At 32.8% G+C, this 20,523-nt stretch overlaps 1 pseudogene; it reads right to left on the bottom strand.

Moving 5' to 3' along the window:
• Positions 1–1,474: 1,474 nt before the first annotated feature.
• LOC115985581 lies at positions 1,475–17,788 on the bottom strand (annotated as a pseudogene).
• Between the last annotated feature and the right edge of the window lie 2,735 nt (positions 17,789–20,523).

The following is a 20,523-nucleotide window of genomic DNA, read 5'->3' as shown; positions in this document are numbered from 1 at the left end:
TTTCATAATTATGTGTAACTAAATCTTTAGCTAGGGTTAGAGGTGAAACCTAATATTTTTATCATGTGTTCTTGGGATTATCTATGCGCTTACTATGGATTGATGATTGAATTTTGAGATTGATTTAATATTTGGAATTATTACATGTTGACAAGTTTTTAAGATTTAATATGATTTTTAAGTATATCATAGATTCATTATGATTTGAGAATATATTGAATGTTTAATCTCCCCAATAACATACCCATTGAATGTTTTTCTCAGTCACTCATATTCAATCTACTTTATACATTGTTTAAGTACTTTATTATTTTATCTTCTGATTAGGCGAGTTGGCTCTCTACCCTAATTGAAAAATAATCTAATAATTGTGTTTAATTTTAGATGCAATGTGGTTGGCACTCTATTTTAATATGGAAATATACATCAAATTTTGATTGTTTATGTATTTATATATTGTTTTTTTTATGAATATCGTGTCATTATTAAGTAACACACATTCCAGGAAATACAATTTTTTATTTTGGCTATGAACTGTTAAAATATAAGCCAAAGTATCCATAATTTATGTCAATTTTATTGATATACTTTGCGTTCACTTTTTTCACACTTATGAATACTTCTCATACATGTCTATATATAACTTCATTATCCCAAAAAATTTAATAAAAATTAATTCTTTCTATTAAAAAAAATAGTAATAATAATCTCATGCATTATATTTGTGAATTTAGTTTTGAGTTATGCACTATAAAGCACAAAATAAACAAGTAAACCAACCATATATATCTTAATTTTTTTTTTTTTTACACAAAATTATTTTTAACAAACAAATCAGGTCACAGGTTAACCAGGTTGGGTTAGGTTCACCTATTAAAAAATAAAATAAAAAAGAAAAGAAAAGAAAAAACGAGTTGGGTCACTTGTCAACCTTCAGGTTCAAGTTGGGTATTTTCCTTTGAGTTTGGGTCGTGTCGGCGAATCTCAACTTGCTTTTCCACGTCTAGTTACGAGTAGATACGGAAAAAGGTTGACTCCAAACTAATTTTAGGCTATCTTGCTCCACATCATGATGTGACAATTAAAGTGATCATTTTTGTGTAGTTTTAGTCATAAGGTTTTTTAATGATTTATGTGACTTGTTTAAATAATACAAATAGATAGTCTAATAGATTTGTCACATAATGGGTTGAAAATAATATTTTTAAATCAGTTTGGAGCCAAAATTTGTCCTGTACATAATAGATTGAAGGAAAAAATTAGATAAAAACTCCAATGCATCTTTTAGAGCCAAAATCTGTCCCGTAGATAATAGAGTTAAGAAAAAATCAGATAAAAACTCCGATGCATTTTTTGGTGCAGAGGTTTGTATGATATATACTAGCTAGCATTTGGGCAAAATTTTAAAATAAAGTGATTATAATATCCTTAGCCGATAATGTACAATTCCAATACAAATTTATCTACCTCTCTATTACTTCTCTTGGTTGATTTCATTAACTTGCTCGGACAGGGTTTCCTTCGACAGTTTCTCCACCTTCTCTTTTTCCTTCCCCCATAGCGTGGTGTAAAGTCCAAGAATTATCAAGGTAGCTCCAATAACACTGGAATTAATCAAAGTGGAGAGTATAAGAATTACTAATTCTAAATTTATACCTTTGGCATTTTTCCCCTTAGAATACTCCTTTTTCACCAAAGCTATCTCAAGAATCAATATATATAACTTACCCTCCAATGTATAAAGCATCTTCTAAAATTAGTAGTCCCATAATGGCTACTATTAATGTGGACAATGGTTAAAACGCTGTCATGAAAACCGGTCCTTTTAGTCTAATTGCCAATGTTTGAACATATACTGTAATTCCAAAAATCCCAACTCCCTGAAAAAAATTAAATTACTATAGAATTAGCTTTTCTCAAATCTCTGGAAATAGGAAAAGATGGGTGTGGCATTCAAAAATTTACACTAAAAATTGGAGCAAGAAGGCTGATGTTCCATGACAATTTCCATGATGAAGATTTATGATCCAAAATTGCTGTCATGATAGTGGAGAGTATAGAACCCGATAAGCACGTTAATGATGTAAGTTTTAGTGGTGCTGGATACATCTTAATTGTAATTGTCTGCAATAGTCATATATGCGTATTAGTTTATAATTTTATGAATCTTTTGTCAAATTTAAATTCGAACATGCATTAGTTTCCAATATATGTGGTTGTAATCCTTATTATTATAATACAAGTATGTTTAACATAGTGAACATAAGGCATAGTGGCCTCCAATTGCAATGATCACTTCTATAATGAATTAGTTGTATAAAAAAATTTATTTTGTAAATATCAACTCAGAATCACCTGTAGGATGTAGAAAGCTGACAATGAAACGTATGAAGTGACATGCATGAGGGAGCCCTTTATGGACTCCTTGTCTATGAATGCTTTTGATGGGGTCACAAGTTGATTCGAGTGCTGAGTATGGAGAGAAATGACAGTGATACCCTTGTATAGGGTCATGAGTGCTGCACCAGAAAACGCAACGGTTCCCAATATCTTGGCTTGAGAACTGTTAAAGATATATTAACCCATTAGGATAGACCCAAGTCTAATTCTATTTTGTGTACAAGCCAAGTCTCTTACTTATATTAGAAGTCTGTTAGTCTAGGGTTTAGTCTATTATATATACACATGTTATGATTCATTATAACACAGGATTTGTATTACACTATAATATATTATTGATGTAACTCTTTAGAGTTTCCTACATGGATGTAGGCCGTTAGGCTGAACCACGTAACTCTCGTGTGTTATTGTATTTTATACTTTATACTTTCGCTTCCGCATCTATACTAGCATATTCAACATAGTGTATCAATACTAATATTTAACATGATATCAGAGCCACCTTCTTATGGCCATGGTTTTCTGTCCTTATGGTATATTTAAGAGCAATCTTTGTCTTCCTCGGTGTTTTTTTTTTTTTTTTTTTTTTTTTTTTGCGCTGTGTTCATATTCTTTGGCTTCCTACTACTGTTGTCAAAACTCTCCGGTATAGTCAAGCCATTGTTAGAAGTCGCATCAACACTGCAAGACCATTGCCTTCCTCAAACTACTGTCACAGAGCCAAACTTCATTCAAGGGATCTTCTCAACTTTATCAAATCTCAAGATTTCATCAAACTTCCATCTTGAGTTTGAGAGGGGGTGTTAAATATATATTAGCCCATTAGCATAAGCCCAAGCTTAATTCTACTTTGTGTGTAAGTCAAGTCTCTTACTTCTACTAGAAGTCTGTTAGTCTAGGGTTTAGTCTATTATATATACACATATTATGATTTATTGTAACACAGGATTTGTATTACACTATAATATATTATTGATGTAGCCCTTTAGGGTTTCCTCTGTGGATGTAGGTCATTAGGATGAATCACATAACCCTCGTGTGTTATCGTGTTTTATATTTTATGCTTTCACTTCCGCATCTATACTAGCATATTCAATACGGTGTATCAATGCTAATATTTAACAAGAACCATGCTTTGAAATCTTTTATTTCTCCATCCTAACATGCCAAGCAAAACTTAGCTACTCACGAATCAAGAATCAATAGATAATTTGGAATCTTGTAACGTTGCAGATACTATAAAGTTACATAGGCTTTACAAACTACTATAATGTGTCAACTTTTAAACGCAACAAAACAAAAAAAATAAAAATTTAGTTATTATGTTATTAATGTGACACAAATTATATATTAATTTATGATAAGAACAATTTATAAATTTTTAATCATAAATTAATAATAGTTTTAGAATTTTTTTTATTTATAAATTGATAATAATTTTAGCTTTTTTTTTAATTTAGAATCATTTTCATAAAAATAAAAAATATATAAAATGTTCATATATAAAAATTAAAAAAATATATTAAAAATGCAAATAATTATAATAATCAAATGGGCATGTTAAGCATATAAATTATAAAAGGTAATTGTAGCACATCGACATTTTTAGGTTTTTTTTTTTCATATAATTAATAATTGGATAGTTGAGGATTTTTTTTTCTTATTATAATTAGATAGTTGAGTGGATTCTAATTAGCTTAAATGGTAAAGTCTTTGATAGTTGAATAAGAGATCTGGGTTCAATCTCCGCCTACACCAAAAACCGATTGGTGTCTTGGTCTGATAATAAAAAGTTATCATCAAGAGTGGACGTCATAGGTTTAAACTCTCTCAAAAAAATAATTAGATAGTTGAGGAAGGTGGGATTTGGACCATGTGAGTTTTAGGGTTCGTTTGGAAATAGCTTGTTTGTTTTTAGACCCCTTAAAACACAACTTAATTAACCTAGTAAATTAGCCAAGTGATTACTTCGTCCAAATTTCAGATCTAGGTTAACACAATCATATAATCATATCAATGTAAAGTGCGGAATATAAAGAACACAAAGATATGATGACCCAGGAAACCAAACTAATAAAAACCAGGGGAGGATTTAACCTAACTATCCTCAAGGTAAACCTGAATCCACTATAAAAGAATCAAAATTTTACAATAGGACTTAGACCACTAACATCCTATTGCTATCCACCAGTAGAAACTTACTGACACGACCACGTGCGAACTCCAAGACCACAGACTCCTGCTTTCTTGGATTCTCCAGCAAATACAAGCACACCCACTTGTGTTTCTTTAAACTCTTTAATGCAGCAACTGAATCAATCACCAAGTTCTTGACATAGTCTTGAATCTTGGAAACCCTAAGTATGTGTGAAGGCAACCACCTCTTGATCTCACAAAATATTCACACACACAGCATAATGGACAACAAAAAACGTAGCTAGGGTTTTCCCTTTTATACTTTAGACAAGACATAAAACCCTACATGTCAAACGGACTTGGGCTGAGTTGGAAGAATTCTGAAGAAAAACATTTTGCCGAGTTTCGATCGATCGAGTCTAATTCTCGATCGATCGAGCCAGACTGAATTGCATAATAAATTCTGCAGTAACTCGATTCCAACTTTACATAAAACGCATATACTTTGAGCAAGTCTAAACAAACTAAAACCTGTTTTGATCATGGTTTGCCAACAATACAAATTAGAGTTCTAATACATTAGTTCCTAATCCTTAGAACCTAACACAGCTTATTTAATTTTTTGCTAAAATTTTTTTGTTGAAAGTATGATAGAAAAATATTAAAAAAGAAAAAGAAGTGAAAGAAAAAGTCATGTGGAACCTAGGGGACCCATAGCCGTGTTAAAAAAAGTAAACTAAAATGTAGCAAGTGGGTCCACAAACACTTGCAAATGATATTTTGCTCTTGAAAAAGTAGCAAGTGGGCCCTGCAAATAATAAATGTGTCACGTGTCCAACTTAAAATAAGCCAAATTAGCTAAAAGCTAGCTTTTTCCGCTATTGCCAAACACAGCCTTAATTGGCTACAAGAATTTAGCAACATTCTTGAGAATTTAATACAACCAATAGATTGGTGGATACAACCAAATTGGTGAGCATAATTAAATAAGAATTACAGTGGTATAGTAGTGATAGTGGTAATTAATGGTCATACTCAGTACACAAAATTCAACTATTTTTAGGTGTGAAAAAAGGAAAAAGAATTTTGTATCAAATAATACCATGTTATCCATATCAAAATCCAATAAACAAGAGATATGTGTGCAAAAATAACTACCTACTAACACATGTCTTTCATGTTGGGCTTTGTGAATCCTTGTTGTGTTTGATTCGGATGACGACCTGACCTGAAATAATGTTGCATGGTTTTTTAATGGGAAATTTTTAAGGCTTAGTCCATGGAGCAGAGGCTTGGACCGATAGCCCCAAGCCGTAGCGGGAAAAATTTTTGGCTTGTTTTATAGCCCATTGTGAATCTTGTGCGTAGGATATAGAAACCGTTATTTTGGTGATCAGGGTTTCTTGATGTAGTTTTGAGAGAGAAAAAAAAAACTGTATTGCCGCACTTTATATTTTTCCCTGATAATAGTGAAATCTTTGCAACTCCGTGGACGTAGACAAATTGCCAAATCATATAAATACTGTCTTGTGCATGTGATTATTTTTCTTTGACATGTGTTTTCTCTATTTTTTTTCTCACAAGTTTGGGAATTTTGTGTTAATTCCCTACAACTGGTATCAGAACCTAGGGTTAGGTTTGAGTGGGAGAAATGGCAGAGGAAGTAGGAAAGGCGTCTGGAATAGAAAAGTTCGATGGCACAGACTTTGGATTTTGGAGAATGCAAATTGAGGATTATCTTTATGGGAAGAAGTTGCATTTGTCGCTTCTAGGGGAAAAACCTACAACTATGAAGGATGAGGAATGGGCCCTTCTTAACAGACAAGTTTTGGAAGTCATCAGGTTAACTCTGTCTAGGTCTATTGCACACAATGTTGTAAAGGAGAAGACCACAGTAGATCTAATGAAGGCTTTGTCTGCTATGTACGAAAAGCCATCAGCAAACAACAATGTGCATCTGATGAAGAAATTATTCAATTTGAAGATGGCATAGAATGCATCAGTAGCACAACATTTGAACAAATTTAACACTATCACAAATCAATTATCATATGTAGAAATTGATTTTGATGATGAGATCTGTGCATTGATCGTTTTGGCTTTTTTGCCAAACAGTTAGGAGGCAATGAGGATGGCAGTAAGCAATTCTACAGGAAAAGAAAAACTAAAGTATAATGACATACGAGATTTAATTTTGGTTAACGAGATTCGCAGAAGAGATGCAAATGAAACCTCAGGATCTGGTTTTGCCCTAAACCTTGAGACAAGTGGTAGAGGTAATAACAGAATTTCAAATCAGGGCAGATCAAAATCCAGAAATTCTAATCGGAACATAAGTAAATCTAGATCAAGCCAACAAGTACAATACTGGAATTGTGGGGAAACGGGTCACCTTAGGAGGCAATGCAAAAGTCCTAAGAAGAAGAATGAAGATGATTCTACTAATGCTCTAACAGAAGAGGTACAGGATGCATTACTTCTTGCAGTAGATAGCCCACTTAATGATCGGGTTTTGGACTCAGGAGCTTTGTTTCCTACCACTCCACACCAAGAAATCATGCAGAACTATGTTGCAGGTGAATTCAATAAGGTGTATTTGGCTGATGGTACAGTCTTGGATGTTGTGGGTATGGGAGATGTCCAGATATTGTTGCCCAATGGATCTGTTTGGTTACTGAAGAAGGTTCGACATATTCCTAGCTTGAGGAGGAATTTGATTTCTGTTGGACAACTTGATGGTGAAGGGCATAAAATACTATTTGTTGGTGGTACTTGGAAGGTTACAAAGGGAGTTAGAGTATTGGCCTGTGGAAAGAAGACTGGTACTCTATATAAGACCTCAAGTCCAAGAGACACAATTGCAGTTACTGAAGCAAGTACTAATACAAGCTTATGACACTGCAGACTTGATCATATGAGTGATAAAGGGATGAAGATGCTGTCGTCAAAAGGGAAACTAACAAAATTGAAATCCGTTGATTTTGACATGTGTGAAAGTTGCATCTTAGGAAAGCAAAAAAATGTGAGCTTTTTGAAAATTGACAAGACACCTAAGGCTGAAAAAATGGAGTTAGTACACACTGATTTGTGGAGGCCTTCTCCGATTACATCCCTTAGAGGTTCAAGGTATTACATCACTTTCATTGATGACTCAAGTAGAAAGGTATGGGTTTATTTTCTAAAAAATAAATCTGATGTATTTGAGACTTTTAAGAAGTAGAAAGTTATGGTTGAAACGAAAATAGGTCTGAAAGTAAAATGTTTGAGGTCAAACAATGGAGAACGGTACATAGATGGAGAGTTCAATGATTATTGTGTTGCACATGGAATCAAGATGGAGAAGACTATTTCTGGGACACCACAACAGAATGGTGTGGCTGAGCACATGAACAGAACTCTCAATGAGCTGAGGTTGCATGCTGGATTACCAAAAACTTTCTAGGCTGATGCTATTAGTACTGCAGCTTACCTAATAAATTGAGGACCATCAGTTCCCATGGAGTTCAGACTTCCTGAAGAGGTTTGGAGTGGTAAAAAGGTAAAGTTTTCCAATTTAAAAGTTTTTTGTTGTGTTTATTATGTTCATATTGATTCTGCTGATCGTAGTAAACTTGATACAAAGTTTAAAATATGTTTTTTCATTGGCTATGGTGATGAGAAATTTGGCTATCGATTTTGGGATGAACAAAACAGAAAAATCATTAAAAGTTGAAATGTGATATTCAATGAACAGGTTATGTACAAGGATAGGTCAACTGTAGTGCCAGATGTTACAGAGATAGATCAAAAAAAATTTGAAATTGTCAACTTAGATGAATTGACTGAAAGTACTATCCAGAAAAGGGGTGAAGAAGATAAGGAGAATGTAGATTCACAGGTAGATCAAAGTACACTTGTAGCTAAAGTCCGCAGATCTTCCAGGACCATTAAACCTTCATAGCGTTATTCACCCGCTCTAAGTTATCTCCTGTTGACTGATGGTGGTCAGCTAGAATGTTATGATGAAACCTTGTAGGATGAAAATTCAAACAAGTGGGAGTTAGCCATAAAGGATGAGATGGATTCCTTGTTGGGAAATTAGACATGGGAATTGACTAAATTGCCAATAGGAAAGAAGGCTTTGTACAACAAGTTGGTAAAGAATGAGCATGATGGTAGCAAGCATTACAAGGCTAAATTAATTGTCAAAGGGTTCCAGTAGAAGAAGGGCATTAACTACTCAAAAATATTTTCTCCAGTTATGAAGATGTCAACAATCAGACTGATACTGGGAATGGTGGTTGTAGAAAATTTACATCTTGAGCAATTAGATGTGAAGATGGCATTCCTTCATGGAGACTTGGAGGAAGACATTTACATGATTCGGCCAAAAGGGTTTATTGTTCAGGGACAAGAGAATCTAGTTTGCAAACTAAGAATGAGCTTGTATGGCCTAAAACTTACTCCAAGACAGTGATATAAGAAATTTGACAGTTTTATGCATAGAATTAGGTTCAAGGGATGTGAAGCTGCTCACTATTGCTATGTTAAGTTCTTTGGCAATTCTTACATCATTTTACTGTTGTATGTGGATGATATGCTCATTGTAGGGTCTAGCATTGAGGAGATTATACTACAACAAAATGTAGTTTCAGTGACGAATTTTAGTGAGGAAAATTTTTTCCGCACAAAAAAGTACTATATAGTGACGAAATTTATATTTCGTCGCTATACATAAAAAAATTAGTAATATTTAGCGACGAAAATTAGATTTCGTCGCTATATCTTATGTTGAACTCAGGCGCCAAGCAAAAAATGATGGCGCCAAACTAAATTCAGCTACAGTGACGAAATTTTTCGTCGCTAAAAGTTTAAGTTTTTTGTGACGAAAAATTCCGTCGCTAAAGGTGTTAGTGAGAACACTATTAGTGACGAAAACTATTTCGTCGCTGAATATAACATATAGTGACGAAAATAAGTCGTCGCTAAAAATAAAATCATAAATATCAGTACATTATTAGCGACGAATCCAAGTTCGTCACTATAGGTAGCCAATAGCGACGAATCCAAGTTCGTCACTAAAAGTTTTATACTAATTTGAACTCAGGCGCCAAGCGAAAAATGTTGGTGCCAAACTAAATTCAGCTACAGCGACAAACCTTTTCATTGCTAAAAGTTTAATTTTTTGCGACGAAAATTTTCGTCGCTAAAGGTGTTAGTGAGAACGTTATTAGTGACGAAATCCCTTTTTGTCGTTGAAGGAGACAATTAGCGACGAAAATATGTCGTCCCTGAAAAGAAAAACAAAAATTAAAAGTAAGTATTTGCGATGAACTCGGATTCGTTGCTAAAGGCAAGGAATAGTGACGAAACCTAGGTCGTCACTATAGATTTTCTATATATATATATTTTACTCAGCTCATTTTTTCCCTCAAAACCCAAGTCGACACTCTCTTCCTCACACCGATACCACTCCAAATCGCCGACGACTCTTCGCATTCCCGGCGACCCTTCGCCTTCCCGATACCCACTCCAAATCGCCGACGACTCTTCGCATTCCCGGCGACCCTTCGCATTCCTTCGAACCGGCTACCCTTCGCCTTCCTTCGAATCGGCGACCCTTCGCCTCCCTTCGCACCGGCGACCGCCTCCCTTCGCATCGGTGACCTTGCGCCTCCCTTCGCCGAGTCGAGTCACTGTGTAAGCACAACGACGTCATTCCCACTCTCCCTCTCTACCGCTCCACTCCGCCGCTCGAAGTCAGACTCGAAGATTTCGAGCTTTACGCCTAGAAATTGGCAGCGTAGGCTTCGCCAAGAGTGCCGCAACGTCGAGTCACTGGGTCAATTTTATTTTATGTTTTTATTTGGTTTTCATGGATTTTGGATTCTTGGGTGTGTGTTTAATTTTGAGATTGTTTTCTCTAATCTGATGGGTTTGGTTTCAGGTATACAGAGGGAGGAGAAAAGTGTACAGAAAGCTATAAGAGATGCTGCCAAGAGAAATGACATGGGGTATACACTTCCAACAACCTTGCATTCCATTCCTTTTTTGAATTTTCAATTTCTGTTTCCTTTATGTACATGAAATTTGTTGTTGAAAAAAAAGCTAATTTGTAGTTGATAGTGGTATTTTTGGATTTGGGGTAACATGTTGATGTGGGTGCTTTTTTAAAGAAAGTTTAACTAATAAATGATGTAATGTAGTGTTGAACTTGAACACCCAGATCACATCATTCAGTGTTTAAGCTTCAATGAAGGTTCAACTACTTCTTTGAAGTTGAGACTTTAAGGGAAAGAGAGCCGGTTGGTATTGTGTTTGATGTGGATCGCCTCCGAGGTATTATTTTTCGCTCATACTCAGTTTCACCTGTCCGCATCTTTACTTTAAGGCTGTGAATTTTGTTTCCGCATGAGGGTTTTTTTGAACAGAAATTTAACAAAATTTTAGTGGCCTTGTTTGGTTCTTGAGAAATTCTCGAGAAAGAAGCAGCATCGAATTTTTGAATCGCTATCTTTTCCTCTCCATTTTCAAAGCAATTTGTTCGCGATCTAGGATTTTGACCGTGACCTTTCGCCTCCTTCGCATCTATTTGAACTTGATTTTTTCAATTTACAAATTTGATTTTTATTTAAATCTGTTTGAACCTAATTTTCTTTCGTGTTTTTAATTTTAGTTTCAGCTCAAGTGCGGCTGGGAGCTTAGTGATCAAATTGAAAGTTTTGATTTTGAAAGCTGTTTACGGCCTTTTTTTGAACAGGTTTAGAATAAAGGCTCAATCTCTCTATTCTTTTTTTTTTCAAATTTAATTATTAATTGTGTTATATTAGTGATAATGTATTTAGATTAAGGATTGTAATTATGTGGAAAAAAAAAAAAAAAACAATTCAAGTCTGAAGCTGCTAATAGCATCTGTAGAATTGAGAAGGTGTGATATCTTTGGCAATAGCAGGGCTCTTTAAAGTTTGGTTCATAAGAATTGAGTGTATATGAACAATTAGAAGTTTACCCTTTTTTTTTTTTTCATTATTGCTAGGACTAAATTTTAAGCTATATTTCATTATATCTTATTGCTAGGATTCATTATTCAAAAGCATTGTTATTATCTTATTACTACCTACGTACAACCCCACCTCCGTTATCTAGTCAACTAGATTTGATTTGCACCTATGGTTGAGCAATGGAATGGTTTCTTGTTGGCAAGCTTGCATGGGATGAAAATATTTTTTGACAGAAAACGTTTCATAATGAAACAAATGGAGTCTTGGTTTGAAAAGTTTTATGGTGATGTCTATTGACAACATGGAAGGTAAGAGATGCTTTTTTCTATTTGTGAGCTTCTCACCCATTGTCACCGTTGAGATCTTTCTCCACTGCCCTTAACCGTTGAGCTTCACAAAAGGATGATTAAAGTACCTTATTACTATGCTTAAGGTGAAAGAAAAATGCTTTTTTTTTTAGATGTGTTTCTTTCTAAGATGAGTGAATTTTTTTTTAATCTAAAAGATGATGTTAATTGATTCTTAGTAACATTTAATTTCATTTTTCTTATGGTGTACGTTGAGTGTTTCTCACACTGTTCATTCTGTTTGGTGTCTTGTGTTTGATTAGATTGATTGGACAACCACCAATGGGCTGAAGCATTCCACCCTTAGTGGAGTGCAGTCATGGGTTCAATCCCTTTTCAGCGCCCTTTTTAATGAATTGAACAGATCCCTTTTTAATGGATGACGATCATTTCTACATTTTGCCTACTTTTTAGTACCTATGTTTAAAAATCAATCGCAATTGGTCCCTTCCATCTACTTATTCAAACTTTGTTTAGCGTGTGCTCATATAAAAATTGATTAGTTCATATTATGTTAGTCTTGGACCTCTTTGTAACGATGTGGTCATTCTTGGGGGTGTTGGGATGCTGATTATTTATAATGGAATGTAAAAAAAGAAAAGAAAGAAGAAGATAACCAGATTATTAATATATATATATATATATATATATATTTATATGTTTTTTGAAGCTTTAGATATTGGTGTTTTTTTTTTTTTTTTTTTTTTTTTTTTTTTTTTTTTTTTTTTTTTTGTATGTGGGCTAAAGCTAACTAAAAATTATCTTTCTTTTATCTCCAGCTCTCTTTCTCTTTTGTGGCTGAAGAAATTGTGAGGAACAAGGTGAAGAACACAAGTTAACTTTGGATTTTTTCTGAAAGTTGTAAATTTAGCTTGAGCAAAGTAAGTAAATTCTAGTTAAAAACTTATAAAACTGTATATATACTTGTGATGTTGGAAATTTGTTTTGTGGTGGGTTGTTGTGTTGGAGCAAGCGGGTGGCTTGCATGGTGTTATAAGGTAGTTTAAATTCATATTGGGAGTGTTTTTAATTTCTTGCAAATGTGAATGAAACTTGTTGATTAGTCAATATATTTGTGTGTGCAATGTATATTTATTTAAGTATTAATATAGACTTGTGCATTTATGAATAAGATAGAACTTTATTTAAGTAGCTTATAGACTTAGATGTTAGAATACATTATGCATGAGTTGTCTTTATTTTACTTATCGGTTAGTACTTTATCTTTAAGTTAAAATACTTCATTTTTTATGTATCATTTGAAACTAATTGTATTATATTACACTTGAAAATTTATATTTGCTTTCTACAACTTATACATTAGGAGTTGTGATTTTTGATTTATTGGTGTGGCTATTCTTAATTCATTGTTAAAAATGTTTCTTATAACATAGCCAATGTTTTTACTTTACGATTTCAATGTAGTAGTGTTTTTATATTTGTGCAGATTTCTTATTGGTGGCTTTAGGGGATTTACTTTTGGCATTATTTGAAGACATATGAAGACATTTTCCGTTGGTTCTAATTATATTATGCTACATTTTTTGTATTGTTATAAAACATCTTAAGTTATTGTATGTGTTGCAAACAATTATTGTATGGACGGAGTTTGAATTAGATACTTGTTTTAATTTTAACTTGTGGAATATATGGATCAATTTTTCATAAATGTGTTAATCAAATGTGAGGTTTTAATAATGTAATGACAAGTTACAAGTTAATATCAACGTCATCAAAATAATAAAACAGAAAATAAGTTTTAGTGACGAATTTTTTCGTCACAAATATAGCAACAAAAAATTGTTTTAGTGACGAAATATTTCGTTACAAAATGTAGCGGAATTTTGTAAGAAATGATTTTAGTAACGAAAATTTTCGTCACTATATGTGTTTGGATTTTCTTAAAAATAGTTTTAGTGACGAAATTATTCGTCACTAAATATGATTTAATAAACTGAAATAGTTTTAGTGATGAAATATTTTCATCACTAAATACTGTTTTTAGCGAGGAAAACATTTAGCGACGAAATGTTTTCGTTGCTAAAAGTTTTTTTTAAAAAAAAACAAATCAAACTTTTAGTGACGAAATTTTTCGTCGCTAGGACTTTTAGCGACGGGGCTACAGCGACGAAACACATTTCGTCACTAAAAGTCCAATTTCGTCACTAAGAAAAATTGGACTTTTAGTGACAAATTTTTTCGTCACTAAAAATACATTTTGTTGTAGTGTTAATAATCTAAAGAAGCAATTTACAAAACAGTTTGCAATGAAGGATTTGGGAGCTATAAAGCAAATCCTTGGTATGAGAATCATTACAAACAAAGAGTACTACTGGGTTTCTTTTTACTTTGGGTGGTACAACTATATCCTGAGCTTCAAATCTATAAAAGATTGTTACTTTGTCTACTACAAAAGCTAAGTATGTTGTAGCAATTGAAGCTGGAAAAGAGATTATTTGACTACATGGCTTTTTAGATGAATTGGATAAGAAGCAAGAGATAGGAATTTTACATAGTGACAGTCAGAGTGCAATTTTTCTTGCTATAAATTCGACTTTTCATTCAAAGTCGAAACATATACGGACAAAATACCACTTTATCTGTTACCTTATTGAAGATAAGCTAGTAATACTTGAGAAGATTTGTGGATCTAAGAACCCAACAGACATGTTGACTAAGGGTGTCACTATCGAGAAGCTGAAGCTGTGTGCAACTTCAGTTGGTCTTCTAGCTTGAGGACAGGAGGATGAGTTGTAGGGATGAGGAATTGTTTTTGAAGGATTGCGGTTGATGTTGGTGATTGAACTAGTCTCCAAGTGGGAAATTTGTTGGGCTTTGTGGAGTCTAGGTGTGTTTGATCAAGATGACAACCCAATTCGAAATAATGTTGCGTGGTTTTTTAATAGGAGATTTTCTGAGGCTTAGTACATGGAGCAGAGGCTTGGGCCGATGGGCCCAAGCCATAGCGGGAAAAATTTTTGGCCCATTTTGTAGCCCATTATGAATCCTGTGCGTAGGATATAGAAACCATTGTTTTGGTGATTAGGGTTTCTTGATGTAGTTTTTGAGAGAGAGAGAGAGAAAAAAAAAAAAAAAAAAAAAAAACTATACTGCCACACTTTATATTTTTCCCTGATAATAGTGAAATCCCTACAATTCCGTGGACGTAGGCAAATTACCGAACCATGTAAATATTGTTTTGTACGTATGATTATTTTTCTTTGCCATGTGTTTTCTCTATTTTGCTTTTCACAGGTTTGGGATTTTCGTGTTAGTTCCCTACATTTCATTTGTTGGTGAGGTAGTTACTTTTTCTAGACGTGTCTCTCACTTATTGGGTTTTAATACCACTGACATTGTATCATTTGATACCAAATACTTTCTCGTGGAAAAGGTTATTACAATCAACCTTATCCCCAATGGTGGTGATAATGATATGTTATCATAATGTTTTTTTTAGTGGTTGCGATAGTGACAATATTTTTTTTTGGTGTTGTGATCGTGGCAATGGTTGTGGTGGTGCTATGGACAAACTACAATGACAATGGTATAGTGTGGTAAGTGGTAGCAGTAGCGTTGTAGAATGTAGACTTGCAGTAGACGGAACTGTGATAAAGTATGAAGAATAAAATGATAGATAATATTGGTAAATGACACATTCTCTTGTAAGTTTTATTGTTTGAACTTGAAATATTTAGATGCTTCAAGATACCAAATTCATACCTCTCCTTAATTTTTTGAATCATCATTGTTGTTAACCCAATAAAGAAAAAAAAAATTTAAAACTGAATTATTGGGTCCATTTAGCATTTTTTTTTTTAAAGAGAAAAATGTGCGTTTTTATCAAAAAACGTGAAAATCAATTTGTTTGACCTTGCAATTTTGAAGAATTTGTTATTTATAATAGCCAAAACATCAAGTTTAGAATTCACAACTATACGTAGAAAATATTGTGGACGTATCTTTTTTTTTGGGTTTTCAATCCCTAAATTCCCCCCTCACCCCCCAATATATCTTAAATAACCAACATATCAACTTCAAAACCCTCCCTCTCCTCAAATTAACCCTATATATATGTATATATATATCTCATTTTTATCTTCATGGTACCTTCACCAATGCTTCATTCACTATATGTTGTGTTGTTGTCGCCGCCCACCCCAACATTCTCACTTACTCCGACGGCAACATGCTAAAGTGCCAGTGGGTACTTAACCTATGCTTCATCTTCTTTCTTTTGTCCAAGCCTCAAATCGGTAAAGTGAGAGCAACCTCACAATTTAAACTTTAAAGTGATGAACAAATGTAGAGAAATTAGAAATCTACTGCAGAATTCTTTACTTTTTATTGTAGGGTAAAGTACTACAAGTACAGTGGTCTATATATACCATCCACGTTTAGCTTTTTGTGTTTACCTTTTCTTTTTCTTTTTTTCTCCCTTCAATGGTGGTACTTAAATCTTATATAATAACATTGAATTGGGAAATGTTAATGCATATAGGACTTTTAAATAATTTCCAGCTGAAATAACTATTTTAGGTAAATATTATTTAATTGTTCTATAAAAAAAATATATTATTTAATTGTTGAATTGACCCAAATCACATATTTTACAATTTTTGCCAAACACTTAGATGTAGTTTTAAAAATGCCCTTTCTAAAACAGCTTATCCAAATGACTAAACTTTCAACAAAATTCATCCTCCAAGAACAATGTTAAAAATTCTATTACCTTTTACTTTTAGGGAAAAAGTAAAAAGGAGAAGAAGATAGTTGTTATCTTTTTATATTTAGGATTGAATATACGTTATCATGAAAGTGGTGCATATCTTATATATAAAGAATTAAATCTAAAACAAGAGTATTCCGAATATATAAAGGATAGATTTTGTTTAATTCATATATATAATATACCTGAACAAAACTGCTAAGATAAAGGTAATTGATGGAATTAGGTTGCCCAAGGCAGATGCAAAAGCTGGTGAAGTTTGTTCTAGTCCGGCATAAAAAAGTGTCCTCCCTAATACAGCCTTAAATTATATATAAAAAAATAAAAATTAAAAATTAGCCACTAGCCAAAACTTTGTTATATATTATTTGATAATAATATAAAACACAAGCTCTGGACAAGAACATGACTTTGTTTATTTGGCAAACGCTTTACTCAATTTCTCACCCTAGTAGACCCAAGAAGAAGAGATTTCGTACGATTGGTAAGCTAATTTTGCTGTCATTTTTCCTGCAATGAATAAATAATAATTAATTATCCAGAGGATATAATTTCTTTCATATTGTAATTTCACTAAGAAAGGTGCCCCATACTCATATCAAGATTTTTTTGATAAATTTAATATCATATTAATTTATATTATGTTTAAAAATCAAAATTTGAATAAAATAAATAAAATAAAATAAAGGGAAGAGAGTACTTTTTTTTATTTAATTTATGCTCGCATTTTTTTGTGAAGCAATATATATGTTCTTGTCCTAATTAATTTCTCATCTGAATATCGTGATGCAAATGCAATTATAAAAGGAAACAAATTGCGGAATATGTTTTTCTTTGTTTTGTTTTTTTTTTTTTTTTTTTCCATTCCTTGTTAGTCGAATCAAAAAAAAAAAAAAAAAAAAAAAAAAAAAAAAAAAAAAAAAAAAAAAAAAAAAAAAAGATAAAAAGGGTAACCTTTCAAACAGAAATGCAAGAAGAGCAGTATCTATAGTTCCAATAGTGTGTCCATATGCAACAAGCACATAACGACTCATGCCTTTGTTTACAGAGACCTTGGATGTTATGTTGAATCCTGCAGAGCAAACATTAGCGAATATGCAATAAATATATGGTTTCAACTTTTTACACAACTTCTCTGGCTTGCTGTTTCCTATACCCTCTCTCACACCCTCTTTCTCCTCTTCCATTTTGATCATTTCCCACCAAATTGAATTTGCATCCTCCGAACTCTAAGCAAAGCACCGTTATGCATTTTAATATAAAACAAAGTCTTTCTCTTTTCCCAAATGGACTCCCCACTTCTACCATATTTGAAAGTGCACGTACGGCGGCGCAATCATCGTGGCCAGTTATTGGATAAAATCATTAATTCTACCACTCAGTCTGAGTCAAACCTTTAACAAATATTTTATGTCACGTCTGATTTGAAGCAGTATATAGCAATAGCGTACATGATGTTCTGAGCACTAGCGTACATGACGTTGGTTTTTCTTTTTCTTTTTTCGGGAACGTTAACACGACAATATGATGTAAATGTTAATCTTTATAATTTACTAATAACATTGAGGGTCCGGTTAATGTGTGTTATTATTTTTTCAATTCTAAAAAAAAAGTTTCAAAAATGGAAATTAATGTATGTTCTTATGGCACACATTAGTAAAATCTTAATATTAAAGATACAATAAATTTCTTAAATATTTTTTAAAAAATTTATTAAAAAAAGTAAATTGTGATTAGCATAATATCACTTCCATAATAGAATATTAGTATTTGTATTTGTAAAAAATATTTTTTTTAACAAAGAAAAAACTGTTTTACCTACTTTAATAAGTCATAATACAACACACAATACAACTTATTAAAAAAGATATGGGTTTAAGTTACACCTGGTGTAACTTGACAAGAGTTACACCATTTGTAGATCGTAGATTTGTAATTGATCTAATGGTTAAAAAAATAGTATTAAATGCTAATTGACTTACACCTCATTCACTTAATTAATAACAATTTTGTTTCTCTCTCCTTATTTATTATTTAAAACCTTTTACATATACTCCTTTTTTTTTCCAATAACTTTACAAATATATTTGCAATACTTTTTTTTTTTTTTGGGTCGAGTTCGTACTACACATTTCCCCGGAATATCTTAAATATTCCTATTAGATCATTTTTAAGTAAACCTTAGCTTTGGAATTGTTGTGCTTTTTTTGCAGACTTGGATGGAGAGTGGATATAATTGTTGCTGTTAGGACACAATGGGCTTATTCTTTCACATAAAAGAAACTCCATGGTATTACCTTCACATGTTTGTAGTTGACAAGTTGTCTCCTCTAGTGTGTTGCTCATTGTTTCAGCCCAAATAAGTGGCTGTTTTGCCAAAAACACGGGTTTGTTGGTGTTACTATTTTTCCCATGAGTATTGCAATCACCCAGTAAATTTTTTTATTTCTCATTCTCTTTAATCAAGTAATTTTAGTTAGACCAATCTAAATTATATTCTTCACTTTTATCCCACAAATTTTGTAAGATGAAAAGTCTGTCAATTGTGAACTTTAAACATAGCTCTCACTCATGAGAATAGGAACCCTGTTTTGGGTATAGTTGAAAGTAGATTCACTTGAACTTGCTGACAAAGTTTGTGGTTCAAGTTTATAGGAATAGAAATTTAGCTTTGATACGAAAATTGTTGTGTGCTGGCCAAAAGAGAATTTATTTTGGTGGTAAAAAAGAGCACATGGGTTGGCTGTGTAGCCTATTTGCACTAGTGTCTTTTATACTCTCATAAATCTTCAAATACATCAGTAGATGGTTCAAAATATTTCCATGAGTTCCTGAGTGCACAAAACAGAAAATGGATGCGAGTGTCATATTTTACTTCTCGAACTAAATCCAGGTCAGAAGCCCAATTAATTTTAGTCATGGAAGCTCTCTTCAAACTTTTGCAAGACATTAGATGGAAAGCCTAGTTAAAGGCATCCAAATAGCTCGAGGAACCCAGCCACGTCCCATTTACTATTGCGAATGATAGACACATCTTCTGAAGGGACAAAAAATCTAACAGAAATTAGATTAGCACTAGTGGCATCGGGTAAATTACAAGCTTGGTCAGTCATTAGATTAAAAACTGCTGAGGGAAATACAGAGTACCTTGGTCTCGCATTGTCTATGTGAAGATTAAATTCTATCTCAAATCAAAAAATTACAAGCTTGGTCAGTCATTAAACAACACTTAGCCATTTATTTATTTTTAAGGAGACAGGATATATATTCACAATTGATAAGACTATAAGAGTATGACTAGCTTAAAAGAAGGGGAAAAAAAAAAAAGAAAAAAAGAAAAAAGAGTAGTATGAACTCAACCAAAAAAAAAGAGTATTACAAATATATTTGTAAAGTCATTGGCAAAAAAAGGAATATATGTAAAAGGTTTTAAATAATAAATAAGGAGAGAGAAAAAAAATTGTTATTAATTAAGTGAATGAGGTGTAAGTCAATTAGCATTTAATATTATTTTTTTAACCATTAGATCAATTACAAATCTATGGTCTACAAATGGTGTAACTCTTGTCAAGTTACACCAGGTGTAACTTAAACCCATCTTATTAAAAAAATATAAAATAATTTCATAAAAAAAAAAAAAAAAAAAAAAAAAAAAAAAAAAAAACCCTAACAACAAGCTAAAACTACCACCAATCCTTGCCACAACAACCTAAAAAACCCACCGTCAATCACTACCAAAGTAAACCAAAAAAAAAAATTTAACCAATCTCAGTCATATCAAACCCAAAAAAAGATAGCAAGCTCAAATGATCTCCACCACCAGCAATCATAAAAACCACCACCGATTACTACCAAGACGTGGCAAAACAGTTGAGTCAGGTCAATCGGGTTGTAGGTCTGGTCGGGTTGACCCATATTTTTCAAACAAGCT

This window comes from Quercus lobata, chromosome 4, assembly GCF_001633185.2.
Source record: "Quercus lobata isolate SW786 chromosome 4, ValleyOak3.0 Primary Assembly, whole genome shotgun sequence".
Taxonomy (NCBI): Eukaryota; Viridiplantae; Streptophyta; class Magnoliopsida; order Fagales; family Fagaceae; genus Quercus; species Quercus lobata.
This window is presented reverse-complemented; position numbering and strand designations above follow the sequence as displayed.